This window comes from Anticarsia gemmatalis, chromosome 7 (assembly GCF_050436995.1).
Source record: "Anticarsia gemmatalis isolate Benzon Research Colony breed Stoneville strain chromosome 7, ilAntGemm2 primary, whole genome shotgun sequence".
Classification (NCBI taxonomy): domain Eukaryota; kingdom Metazoa; phylum Arthropoda; class Insecta; order Lepidoptera; family Erebidae; genus Anticarsia; species Anticarsia gemmatalis.
The window spans coordinates 9,912,597-9,925,172 of record NC_134751.1 but is presented as its reverse complement, the minus strand read 5'-3'; the positions used below and the strand labels follow the sequence as shown (position 1 = coordinate 9,925,172).

Genomic DNA, 12,576 nt, shown 5'->3' with positions numbered 1-12,576 from the left:
AAACGCAAAAACAATAACACATAATATATTAATTGTTACAATAATATTACAGTTACGGTTAAAAAGAAGTTAAAAAAATAATGGCATTCAAAAACTCCGTTAACCTTTAATTTGCATGCTTATAAGAGCATAATTAAAACCGCTGTTAAACCTTTACTTAAGTTAAAAATAGCGGCATTCAAAACTGCAAAAAAAATATGGTCAAAGAATAATTTAAATTCCATCATCAAATAGTTTTCCATTTATTTATTAGCTAAATATGATTTTTATTAATATTAAACACTACCATCGTGAAACAACATTTACAAAATCATCAAAGTATTATTTCCATATTTATTATGACCTTGATAAGCGCCGGACTTTTATTTTAACAAAATTACTTGAAAAAGTTGCCAAAAGCCGGCTTGTACCATATCTTACAATATTTATTCTAGTCAACATAAGTTATGCTCCTACTGAAAATTCACTTAAAAGTTACTTTAAAATTTTTATGCAACAAAACTCACCGTTAAGCGGAATAAATATCCCACTTTTGCATTCGAACACATCGTTCACAAGCACAACTATAAACACAACCGAAAGAAAAAACTCTTCAAATTTCATAATAGTTTACGATACACACGCGAACTTGTTACCGACTCCAAAATATTTCCCCATCATTAATTCATGTTCACAATAACTTTTTTATCCGTCATCGTTTACGTCATTGACTACATTTATTTCGTTTGTAGGTTAATGAAACATCGTCCGTGAGTAGCTTAGATGATATTCGTGTGCACTCTCCGAATGCCGCGTCCACACTACGTAAGGGCGTAACTTGACGGATCCTTACTGCGCTTGCGTAAAACAGAGTGACTCTTCTCCCTGACGGACTTATTCACGAGTTAATTAATATATCAACTTTTCTCCGTCCCCCCTATATTAACTGTCACCTTTAATAAAATATTTTGGCTTAGTGTCTTTTCCCTCTGGTGGGCGGAAGTTTGACTTTCGAAATTTTACAATAAAATTAGTACCGACACTGCAACGTAACCAATTAAAGGGCTAATAAATTAATCTACTGCGTCCGTTGTCTTGACGCGGCACTTCAGACTTCTGCGCTAATTACAGTTTCTTAGCAAACTTAGGTATTTTGCTAATCTGTTCGTATTTAAATGGAGTTTTCAAGAGCAGATCTGTTAGAGGGGGATGATAGATTACCTACATTAATGAATATAAACAAATTGAAGTCCGTCGGTGTGTCTGCTCAATTCGGCAAAAAACGTGACTAGAAATGGAAATTCGCCCGCACTATTTCCAAAGGCACACTTCAGAAAAAGTGTTCGTTTATTTACTAAATTTTGCCGTCTGCCTTTCGCATTTCTGACTCGAGTTTAAGAATAATATTATTCTTGTGGGAAATTTCCGAACAGCGGTGCTTGCTTGAGATCAAACGTTGATTTAAATCCTTCCGGAGTTGTTGTTGAGAACTCTTGTCCATACATTAACGTAAAGCGGTCAATGAAAGTGATTACGTAATCGATAGCTTAACGGTTATTTTAATCTGAGTAAACTAAAACTAAAATAATAATATAGTAAATTGAGTCTAAATTATTTTTTTTTACTTTTGCGACGCATATAATAATATGTATATGGGATCCAGACTACCATAAGCGTATCAGCCACGTTGGCTCTACTACAAAGTATGGCGATACTGCGCTAACTGCTCGCGGACCGAGCGCTGCCGCGCTGCCTGGTTGACGCCTAACCGACAACAAGCAGCTGGAGTGAGGTAGCCGTGCCAATTTGTGTACCGTGCATTTGCAAATTTCATAGATTAAATATTGAGCGCCTTGAGGTATTGCCGTGTTGATTTACCAGTAATTCGGAGTACCTACTAACAAGCGTTACCTTAATATGAGTATTCGTTGCGATACTCAGTTTTAAGTACTGAATCTCTTTACTAGATAATAAGAGAGTCTGAACTGTAGGTACACTTGGCAGAAGAAAAAAAAGGCATTAGAGTAATTTATTCAATAGCTAAACAATATTCTCTTAAGGTGAACTTAAACATCCTTAATGTAGAAGCTTTTATCCTCTATTTTATACTATTAATACAAAAGCCCTTTTAAAACATTAGAGATGATGTAATAATATTTTTTATGAGAAAAACAAAAGCTCCTACATCTTCTATAGTTATATAGTTTTTAATAAAATGTTTTCAAAGTCGTGTTTTTAGTAATAATAGCAAAGTTTTGTTAATATAATTCAATTAAGATTTTTGATGAAATTTGGTGTTCTAAACATGAGAAATAGTTATATTTTGGCAAAATAAAGATTTTTTTTCTGGAAATGTATGTCCAAAATGGCCATATTTTCTTTTAAAATAGCTGAAATATGAATACACAAACGTTTATTTAATTCCTCATTCAACGTAAACTTGAGGCAAAAAAAAGCCGAAAACACAAATTCAAATTCCGTATAAATATTGGCATTGCAGACAGGATATTATGGCAATTAAGTAAATTAGTCGACTGACCAACATCATTCATAACCGAAGTAACAAGAGTCAAATTAATCTACTAATAATTTATTAGGCATGCGGGTGTGTTACGTCAAAAGCCGTCTACTTCCCAAGAGAGACCGATGACTTCTTCGTTATTATTTATACTCACTCCGCAACGCAGCTTTGCTTGCATTTTTTCTCTCTCCATAAATATTATTTATCTAGCTCCTGAGACTAATCCCATGAATTTTATAGGCATGCATGACTGTGTTCTTTTAATACGCTCTGCAGAAGAAAATGGTTCGAGAAAAAATGCGTTGTTCATATTCAGCTTTAGATTGCATTAAACTAAAATGGAAAACAGTTTTATGTGTGTTCAGGGATATATTTCTATGGTAATATGAGACGTTCTGTTGTAGTCAACTAGTTTAGTTCTAACTTCTATACATTTAAAACTATTAAACAACTTTGTACTAAGTGTAGTTTGCTTTTTCTTTTAAAGATACAGTAAACAAGCTAAAATTCTAAAGATTATGGACCCGTAACTTGAATATTGTTTTTCTATGAAGTACTAGACACATAGTTAGAATACAGCTACGATTGTAGCATTACTGAGAATATTCGTGAAGATAATCCTTGCAACAGTCAGCCGAGAGCATTACTGACAGACTTCCTACCAGATTTGAATACAGAGAACCAATACTGTATTGGTTCTAGCCATAGCAACTGGACGCATAAAATCAACATTTCAAAGAACGTAAATGAGAAAATAATAAAGATTACAATTATCAAGCTTTGTTAATATTTTTACTATAAAACATTTACAATAATATGAATACTATACTCTAAATCGCCATACCTACATATGGCACAGTAACCTATTCTGTGTTGTCTATATGTATAGACTCATTAGAGATTTGAGAGACAACAGCATAATGGATATAAAGCTGAAAAAATATTTAGTAATATTATCTTGAGAAGATAACTCTAAATATAAATATAACACTTTTACAGACTTAACTAAAAAGGATATTATTCTAACTATTTAAACAGTCATGACCTCACAAACCGTTATCAAAACAAGGTGTCGCCAACGTATGACGCGTCGAAATGATAACACCATAGACATGGATATTAACTATTCTAAGGGCAACATTATTAATTGAATTAAAACCCTGGCTCCGTCGGTATCAGCACGTAATGAAATTAGCATTTAATATTCATTCAACAAAGGCGTAACTGTAGATGTAGGTATCAAATATTTGTTAACAATGTAATTTCGTTGAGCTGGTATATCATATCGTTACAGGTTAACGTTTGAAATTAATTAGAATTTGAAATTAATTTGAATATTTGCAGTTTTATGAATTCATGGTCAGATATCTATACTATCTGGGTCACCACAAAATATTCGTGCTTTGCAGCAATCGTGTCATCAAAGTCCCTATCACGCACTTAGCACTGTTGTTTGAAGGCACCACGACATTCTGTGAATAGAATTTTACTAATAATATAACGAGTAAATTTATTAATTACTTGTCAAATAAATGACAGAGTATATTTGTAAAGTCCTCAAAGACAATGAAATATCCTTAGCTTATGTTGACGTTAACAAAAAACTTATTTCATTTAAACAGAACTTAAGGTAATTTTCTCGAGTCATGGATACCCTTAATAAAATGAGCATTATATAGCACGCGTACCTGCCAGCTGATTTCTATTAGACACCCGGCTATTAACTATGGGGTTTATAACAATACAAGGGGCGAACGGCTGTCCGTCAGTGACAGTATATTGTGACCGCCCCTGACGTTAGCGAATAGGGGCAGTTATGAACGTTTTGATGTGATTGATCGGTTGAATATTGGTGACAATTATTAACAAGGAAGTTGTTAATCATTTATAGATGTATTTCCGTCTTTTCTTTAAAATATATTAGTTTTATTATAATAGTCATAAGTGCTACAAATTATATTATAAGTTCAACGTAAAGAAAACGACAATTTAGTCCAGGGTACGTGAGTTTTGAGTTCATATGCTCCTTATTTTAAAACAAAATTAACAACCCCAACGATTACAGTGAACCTATCAGGTCAACAAATTCGGCTCTCATTCTAATAGCTAATAAAATTGTCCCTGCGATTCACGTTCCTACACACAAAATTGTATTTAATTCAGCTGTTACAATTTAACACCATTATGTCTATCTTCAGAGGAAATGTAACTAAAATAAAAGTAACATAAGTTTTCATAAGTAACATAAATAAATCTATAAAACTGTAACAGGCACTAAAGCTCTGCTCAAAGGATTAGCTTCATGTTGTGTTCATTATTATAATCTTCTTACGGCTACTTTGAGCTGCGTAGTCATGATCTTACGTGGTGTGCAATGTGTGAAGTTGCGGAAAAACTTGGTTCTAGTGTGAGTATACTCGGTATTGTTTTCAGTACTTGCATTGGATATAACTGATTACGAAGAGTCGGGTTCGTATCACGATTCACGAGTTTTATTTTTAAATAGCTTTTATTTCAAATATTTGGTAGCAGGTTTAGCTTGTCAACGCACCTGAAATGCAAATGAGTTGTTCTCATAAATTAAAAAGCATTGCAGAGAAAATAAGTTGACTTAAAATTCTCGAAAAATAAATAAATATATTTTCATCATACATTCACTCTCGTGCTGCTTCCAATATACAGTGACGTCAATAATTTATTATTTAACAAATATATGGAATATAAAGGAAGGATTATTCACTGGTTCGAATTCGAATAATTTATAAGGCACTGGGGAGCAGATTGTCCAGTTGTCGGTTAGCAGAAATACTAAGATACAGTTCCTATTGGGAGAACAATATTTCAAAGGAATGCTAATGTTTTGACAATCGATGAAGTACTCGATCATTGAATGGTTCCCAATTGCATATAGCTTTTGTGCAAGACAGAATACAGAATTTGTAAAAAAATACACAACTGCAAATTTCTTAGCAATTGGAAAAGACGTCAGTAATTAAAGTCAGTTGTAAAAATTGTATATTGCGACTATTTTCATTTATGCGACTATTTTATATTAGAAAAACCTAGGTATCTCAGGGGACAGACTGACACTGACTGACAGACTAGAGAAAAATAAGAATAAACCATATTTTTTACGCATAAAAAGTTCCTATTCGAAAACTTTCCCAAACGACGTTGTCAGGTAAAGTAAATGTCCGAGAGTAGAAATAGCGTCGGAAAACGGATGGCAATAAGGTTCGATGACATAGTGAAATTTGCCGGAAACACCACGGCCGAAGTGAGACAGAACGGGGATGAATTGCAAAAACCAAAGAAGGCTTATCCCTTGCAGCTTGCAGTAAAAACTCGGAATGATAATAATGACTAGGTTATTTCTCCACATTCGACCACTTTTCGGCAGCACTATAAGTTACAATTTCGCGCTAAAGTGCTTAAAATATATATTTGACAATCAGTTTCAATCAGTCTGCTAGTTGATTGTACTGTAGTTGGTTGTTGAGTGCGTTTTAAGTGCATTCAAAGTGCAGAAAATCAAAATTATAGTCTACAGTTTCCGAAAAGTCATACTTCGAACATTTTTACTTTATCTCTTCTAGGCAAAATCTTTCTTGAAAGTCGACCTAAAGGTAACTAGTTGTACTAGACCACACATTCTTCCAAGAACTATTTGTTTTCTTACGTTTCCCTTCTTGCAGTTAAAATCCTTTGGAAAATGTTTGCGTGGTACTGTTCAGATACTTGCGCACTTTCCTAAAAAACGTTCTATAACAATGTTTACAAGGCAATTAGCGTGCACGACTGAGTAATCCACGACGTATAAAAGTAGTTAATTACCTTATTCCCTCCGTATTCTAACCCGACATGAGTAATTAAAACTCATTTCGTATTTTATGTTGATTCTATACTGCTCACTCTTGCCAATTGTAAATTCATTGGAAAAGGCTTTCCGAGTAATGACTTAGTCCAGGCAATATTTTTAATGTTTTCGATGTTGTATTGCAGAAGTTTACTTATTGGTAGTTATGCAAAGCTTTTTTTGATTAAGGGTTGTTGGTAAAACTTCTGATGTGGTATAAATAGGGCTGTTTTCAGCAAATATGTTATTAAGTCCCCCAAAACAGTTAGGTGGCAGTCCTATACGCTATGTGACACGTAACACTGTGTATTAAAGAGTCAGTAAAACCAAGACAGTTAGTTAAATCAATAGTTCCTGTCAAACAAGTGTTTTCAAGGCGTGGTTATCCCGGTTTTATTTAAATTTTAAAAAGTACGGAAAAAAATAGGGTTGCATTCTACGTCGCTCCATGAAAACCATTACTTGAAATTATCAATATTTAAACATTGTAGTATACGTTAAAATATTACATAAGTACAGTAATCTACTTCATAACATAATATTGTTAAGTTAAAGTTTCGGATATAAAAATACAAGAAATGAGATTCAAAATTCAACAGTAAATTCATATCCCCGAAGACAGCGTAAACTTTTACAAAGACGAAATATTAAGACGTAAACCTAATTATTATCACAAGCATCTGCATATTCTTTGAAGACCTAACCCAATGAAAAGTTGGGTTCACTTTCCTCACTTATCAAACGGTCAAAGTCGCCCTAATAGCTCTAAGGGAATAAAGTTACACTCATTTGCATACATTACCTTCTATCCTTAAGAAAGTTAGCCGAAGATGTATTCCGCTTGCCGTCGAGTTGAATCGCTACTGAAATTTTAATAATACGAATTGTCTAATTGCTGAGCTGACGAAAGTTTCAAAGGGAATTAAAATATTAGTGTCCCGTAATGAAGTTCTGGCTTCGCGTTTTGAATAGTTGAATCTTTATTTCAATTCTGACTTTTTTGTTATCTTTTGTTCTTATATCTTCTGTTACTAAAAGTTATAAAGTTGTTCTTATTTTCCTTACTAACCTAAAGCTAAAAAAAGCAATATTTTTAACGCTGCGATTCATTCTTCAGTCGAAATATCCCGGTTGAATAAACAACAGTATGAAATGGTATGAGCAGTCTTGCAATTTATGGACTTTTACAACATACAAAATGTTTAAACAAAGGATCGAATAAACTCCAAAACGAGAGTAAGTAAAATAGGAAACTACCCAAACACCTGATCCATGAAGGAATCAAGGTAACAGAAATGGTAACTACCTTCACCAGTGTCGTTGAAAATAGCTTCTTTAATAACTACATTAAGCTTAATTTATATCACTGCAATTACGAGTATTTCAATTAATTACTTTAGTTTTCCTGGCTGCATTTTAATGAGCAGTAGTATTCACCATTCACGACAACTCTCGCTTTGCATAATACGTCTTTCAAATTTCTAGAGATAAATGAAAAAAAAAATTGGCCGATCTTTATAACACATATTTAACTACGGTTAATTTAATGAGAGGGAATAATAAATAACACATTTCACACTTATTACTTAAATGCAGAACGGCCTTAAATCACAGACATTAATCAAATAAACGTCAATCTGGCAATAATAACCTTTAAATTTTTACCGCGCATTATATTATCTATCCAATTTTTTTATCTATCTTTAGAATATATATTTAGATCAATGTCATGTAAATAATTAATTAAACAGATATATACAGTCGCGATAGAAATTATTCGGTGACTAGTAATTAATAATTACTAATTATTATAGTTAGTAGAAATACGAGTAAGATACAAGGCAAAAAAGGTTATAAGAACACAATGCACCCTGCAAAAATAAATTCTCACAAGTTTTCAATGCTTTCTATGGTGATTACACCAGCTAAAGTTTAAAATAACCGCTCTCTAAAATATTCAGGGTACGAGATAAATGTTGGATGCTAACAAAGTTACCCGACACTCGTATATAAAACGTTCTGCGTAGAAAGTCTTTTTGTCTTTAGAAAAAAAAACTTCTCACGGATTTTCAAGACAGGTGCGATTCTATGATAAAAAGTCGTTGTTTTATTTCCACTCCCTTTGTAGTCTGGGCGGTATTGTAAACGATCGCTGATCATGGGGTCTCGGACTCAATTCTTAGGTTTAGCAAAGTACTATTATTCTCCATCAATTTAGATTAGATTATTTTCAATAGTAGACTTGCAAGATTCCCAGATAAAAAAAAAGCTCACTCTCTATTACATACGACTATCATTGCAAATGGCGAAAAGTGGCTGATTTATATTCACCTCTACTTACACCTTCTGGTATGACAGGCAGGATGTAGTAACAACATACATACATACACAATATCACGTTTGTTATATCCGAAAGTTTAGAAGTAGTTTTAATACAGTAACAAATAAATTGAAAAAATATACAATATTTTACAACAACGCAAATTTTACCATAGTAAAGGAACTGTTAAGTTATTGAAGCGCGATCGAGAACTTTTAATAGTAACAGTAGGTAACGAGTTTTGTTTCATGCAAAAAACTTTCAGTTATTTTAAATTGCTATTATGTCTCACGATATTAAAATAGTATAATAAAACTATTCACCTTGTAGTAGCTTTAAGATTCTTAATTATATTTTATTCAACGAAAATGTGTAGGTCTTAAAATATTAATACCCTAACTTCATTAAGAAATGGTGTAAAATATCTGTTGGAAGGCTCTAAGGAATAACGCACAAAAAGTGTCCACCCACACAAGCTTTTCTTAAAATCTTGTTAAATACCTGTATAATGAGACGAACAAAAACTATTATTAGTGTTTCATAATTAGTTGATTATAATTATTGAAAGGTGTCTCATAAATATATACCTAACAAAACAAAAGGAAGAGCGCTTTTCATTTTTTGTTTGAATCAACCAATGCCAAAATCATATTATTATATAAATAAACACAATTCAACTCAAGTTGTTTCAAAAACTCTTTGTAAATATAAGTATTTAATATAAAATGAAAGTATATTGAAAAATTTAACATAAATTTTATATACTGTTTGTCTCCGTTCTTGGAAAAAACCTATATTATATTTACGGCAAAGTTATATTTATAAACAAAGCTTATCTTAAGAAATCACAAACATGATAAGGAAACTCGAGAATTTCACTGCCATACTTTGTCTGATTAAAATATTCCATCAAAAACAAGGACACGAAACTTGGGAGGTACGACAAATAATTTTCTATAAAAAGTAAGAAACAGTTTAAAAATACATTCTAATTTGAAAGCAGGTAAGGCTTGTGCAAAAATATACATTTGAGTGATCGAGTCGTAGGTTTAATTAGAAAATAACCCGATGGAAAATTGGGCAGATTTACGCTTAAAGAACTGCCCACGCTTAAAAAAAATTGAGGCTCGAATTATTCCGTTAATTTTTAAGAATTATATTGTACTGAAAGATTAACTTGCTTCATGGTTTGTTATACCGACCCAATACTGAGTATTAAAAAAAAAAACAATTAACGCTTCTGCAAACTTGTTCCCGAGACCCGGTGTCCCACAAACACATACGGTGCCACATAAAACACGAAAACAGTTATATAAATCCAACCAGTTTGAATCTAAAAAACTACGTCGATCAAACAATCATGGTTCAGTCTGTTCACATTCTGCTCGTAGGTAAATATATTTTAGAACCGCACAAACTTCTAAGTCTGTGTTTCCTTGAACCAGCTACAAAGACAGGTGAACAAACATTCTCATCTTGTGATTGAAAAGTCCCAAAGTACACACACAGCCTGAACAACTTTACTTATGGGAATTTAATTTTTGCAATTACTTACATTGATTGATGCGACAGTACTTTGTAATCCCTTTGTGGATTTTCTTTACTTTCCGAAGAGAACCTTGGTGAACTTTTACAAATTTAATTTAAGGGCCCTTCCATGATCTTCGTGTTTAATAGCATTTATTTCTAACGTGCCATTTTAGTACTCGTATTACAGAATAGAGACTACACAATTTGTACTAATATAAAAAAAAGCATTAACGAAAACCTAAACAATTCGAGCTGATGTTTGCTTAGACACCGCGATAAGACCAAGTTAAGTGGTTATTTCAAAAAGGCTATAACTATTTCAAAGGAATTTACAAAGATTTTGGAAAGATAATAAGATACGAAACAAAACTATGGAATGAAAATAAGCACAATCTATTTTGTTAATTTTCTTCTAATTGAATTTATCTTTTTCAATCAGGTTATGTTTAAAATCAAAAAGCAGAATATTTTAGAAATTTTTTGTTAGGTTATGTGTTTAAAAGTGATTGTTTTAAATTAAAAAAAAAAACAAAATCAGATTTTATTTGATTCAGCATCGACTCCCAGTAAATACTAATACTCTTATCGGGTCTTCCATAACAATGAACAATTTTTTTCCATAGTAAATAAGTACGTAATTAAAACATGCCTCATTCACTAACTTTTGTAAATCAGATTTCACTCCCGGATTCAAATTGTAAATTAAGTTAGTAAGTAGTTTTTGTTATTACATGGAAAAGCACATGAGAGTTTAATTTTTGTTGAAACGTTTTAGGGATTCAGTGAATTTAGAATCCAAATTTTAGCCGGTTTTATGTTTGTAAATTAACTTCCATTTTACAACCTGTTGAATAAAAGAAGTAATAAAAATATATTCTGCAACTGTATATAAATTCCGAACATTTTTTTAAAGTTACAGTGTTGTATTTCACGAATATATTGTATTTTTAAGTATACATATAAATTTATTTTGTATTCTGTACGAGACCTGTTTATGTAGAAATAACTCGTTCGAAACTAAAATAATTTTACAGTATATCTGTATAATTTTCAAGTATAAGTGAAAATAAATGTAACTATATTCAATTTTTAATTACACTATAATATAAAAACGAATGTTCAACAAAGGCTAACATTATATAAATAACATTTCGTAATTCCTTTATCAAGCACTAACATTTACGCAGAAACTAGATATCCGAAAATAAACCTTTTATAACACTCACCTGTCAAAAACGGACACAAAATGAGTAAGGTCAACTCTCACTTCACAGAACACGAACACATACATTCATTTTAAATTCACACACGACACTAAGAAGGAACCCGAATATGTGTAATGATGACACATGGAGAGTAAGAATGAGCTTAATGATACCCTCCCTTCCGACCAATTACATGTAATTGTATTGACCTAAGCTCACCCGAGTGATCTAATTCTGTCGTATGATGCATACTCTGCCTTATGGATAATGTACGGGGATTAAACTAATCTATGAATTGATTGTTTCAGTTGGATTATGATACTATGAGTGGGAATACGCATTAACCTATCGTAGTTCAGTACGTTATTCATTATAATTGAGTTGTTTGTCAGGTGCAGTTCTAAGTCAATACGCGGGGTTAAGGCGCATAAAGGCTGATTAAAAGATGGGTAGCCGAAAATCATCAGTATAGCATCACAGCAAATGCTAATAATTTGTCAGACAAAAGATTGCCTTATTATTAACATTATCAAAAATGGTTCAGGCAGCTACAATTACTTCAAGAGCAATAATTCACGATTGTGCTCATCACTGCTCATCCTTCATTTAAATGGTTAAAACAAGTGAATAATTTCAAAGGTGACCAACCTTACGAAGGAACAATCAACTGTAATTCTAAGTCTGTTTATGTTGTTAAAATTTGTTTATGCGTTAAAAAAGGTAAAAAATGTAACAAACATAAAAACAGCAGTAACATCTTACCATGCCTATGTTGAGTCCTTACTGCGATATGGACTTATGATGTGGGGTAATAGCGTGGATATTAAAAGAGCATTCATCGCGCAAAAAAAGTGTATTCGGGCATTATATGGCTTGCAACCGGATGAGTCCTGCGAGCCGGTATTTCGTAAGCTTGGTTTGTTACCACTACCATCGCTCTACATCTATGAATGTGCTATGTTTGTACATAAAAATAAAGCAATGTTCAAAACCGCCTCTTCGGTTAATTCTAGGAATAGGAGATATCCAAATATGTTAATTTTAAATGAAATACCCAGATTAACAAAATATAATAAAAGTTGCATAGCCATGTCAGTAAAATTGTACAATAAATTACCTACTTGTTTAAAATCTTTAAATTCAATGGCATTTAAGAAAAAAATGT

The 12,576-nt window shown here is 32.3% G+C and overlaps 1 protein-coding gene across 4 annotated transcripts in view; it reads right to left on the bottom strand.

Moving 5' to 3' along the window:
* Nucleotides 1-12,576, bottom strand: part of LOC142973968 (MAM domain-containing glycosylphosphatidylinositol anchor protein 2-like) — a 213,239-nt gene that overhangs the window by 138,481 nt on the left and 62,182 nt on the right. For 2 of the 4 annotated variants that reach the window (XM_076116012.1, XM_076116015.1), the window contains exon 1: nt 11,433-11,553. The exons of 1 other annotated variant lie outside the window; for it this stretch is intronic. The gene's annotated coding sequence lies outside the window, so the exon portion shown is untranslated. Of the gene's footprint in view, nt 1-506; nt 810-11,432; nt 11,554-12,576 lie in introns of those variants that run through there. One more of the 4 variants, XM_076116013.1, reaches the window with a different exon arrangement.